This window comes from Trichechus manatus, unplaced genomic scaffold (assembly GCF_000243295.1).
Source record: "Trichechus manatus latirostris isolate Lorelei unplaced genomic scaffold, TriManLat1.0 scaffold00057, whole genome shotgun sequence".
NCBI lineage: Eukaryota > Metazoa > Chordata > Mammalia > Sirenia > Trichechidae > Trichechus > Trichechus manatus.
In genome coordinates, this window is record NW_004443993.1 from 14,760,631 (window position 1) to 14,761,838 (window position 1,208).

Below are 1,208 nucleotides of genomic sequence, written 5' to 3' on the forward strand. Positions count from 1 at the left end.
TGGTTGCAAGTCACCTCCGCGCGCGGCCCGAGCGGGGATGAGGTCCTAGCCCCGATGCCACGGGGCCACATGTTCCTTTCCTGCGCCTTGGCTTCTCCCAGTGCCCCCATTTCATAGAAGAGGACACCGAGGGTCCGAGAAGCCGAAGGTCACTCTGAAGTCAGGGAAGAACTGCAGATCTATTCATGTCAGTTCCATGATTATCAACACGTAGTGATTGAGCTCCTACTATGTGCCAAGTACTATTTTAGTTCCTGTCCTCACCGGCCTACACCAGTAGTTTTTAGCTGGGGGCATTCTGACCCCCAGAGGACGACTGCAATGTCTGGAGACCTTTTTGGTTATAATGACTAGGAGGTGCTACTGGCATCGAGTGGGTGGAGGCCAGGGATGCTGCTCGACACCCTGCAGTGCACAGGACGGCCCCACTCCAGAGAATATCCAGCCCCATGTCAGCAGTACCTAGGAAGAGACCCAGGTCTACACTGACAATACTAAATATACGAGTGTGGTTTCTTAAGATGGTGGTAAGTACTGCCTAGTGACTTAAAACCTGTCAGCCTCTGGACTGCCCGATAATTTAATTTACTCATCATCATTAAATAAATACGAGGAATGAAGGAATAAGGTCCCAGGCAAATAGTGAAAAATAAAACATTTAAAATACACCTTGGCCGTTTTGCAGATTGCAAGCAATTGGGTATAATCAGTGACGATAACCACGGAGGTAATTGTTATTAGAATCCATTTATTAAAAAAAAAAAAATGCTGTCGAGTCAACTCTGACATGCCAACCCTGTATGTGACAGAGTACAATGGTGTCATTGGGTTTTCAGTGGCTGATGTTTCAGAAGTAGATTGCCAGGCCTTTCTCCCAAGTCACCTCTGAGTGACCTGAAACCTTCAATCTTTCAGCTAGGAGCCGAGCACATTAACCATTTGCACGACCCATGGATTCCCGTTAACAATACAGGCGTCTACAAGGTATAAAATAACAGAGTCACGTACCTGCCACTAAAATGAACTTGTTAGGTTTCGTCCATTTGCTTCAAGGCTTTTTAAAAAGACAAGATAGAAAAGGCTGTTTTCCCTCCTCCTCATTTATTTCCTCCCTTCTACCCCAGAGCAGAGGAGCCTGGTGGTGCAATGGTTAACATCCTCAGCTGCTAACCAACAGGTTGGCAGTTTGAACCCATCCAGCAGCTCCA